We start from the raw sequence: 421 nt of genomic DNA, 5'->3' as shown, positions 1-421 counted from the left end.
AATATAGAATAAGCAGATCTGGGGTATTGGTTTAAAGGCGTATTGGGTTAGTACGCGGCAGTTGTACGATAGTTTAGTTGAATTAATTTTGTTGGCATGTGTCTGAATTTGCATCCCTTCGATTCTAGATCCAAAAACAGAAACAAAGTAATTTTAACGTTTCGCATATTGCTTTTCAAAAAGTTATTTATTCATGGCTCTCGCCAAGTCCCCTTCAATATTCTTCATCTTCTAATTAAATTCTTAATGGCATTGCTGTAATAATAAACCACTGAGTGGTATCGTACCCCTTTTCTTGTACTAATTTTGAAGTCGTTCTGTGTCGTAATCATCATCAGAAAGCCCCATATGCATACGAACACAAAGCGAGTAGCCGGCGCATACGGATGTGCTGCTGCATACATTCCCCGTACGCCTTCTC

At 39.0% G+C, this 421-nt stretch overlaps 1 protein-coding gene across 1 annotated transcript in view; it reads left to right on the top strand.

Moving 5' to 3' along the window:
- LOC119589141 overlaps positions 1–421 on the top strand; it is a gene marked incomplete at its 5' end in the record, with an annotated part of 121515 nt that overhangs the window by 98561 nt on the left and 22533 nt on the right.

The sequence above is a fragment of the Penaeus monodon genome, chromosome 25 (genome assembly GCF_015228065.2).
Source record: "Penaeus monodon isolate SGIC_2016 chromosome 25, NSTDA_Pmon_1, whole genome shotgun sequence".
NCBI classification, from domain to species: Eukaryota; Metazoa; Arthropoda; class Malacostraca; order Decapoda; family Penaeidae; genus Penaeus; species Penaeus monodon.
This window is presented reverse-complemented; position numbering and strand designations above follow the sequence as displayed.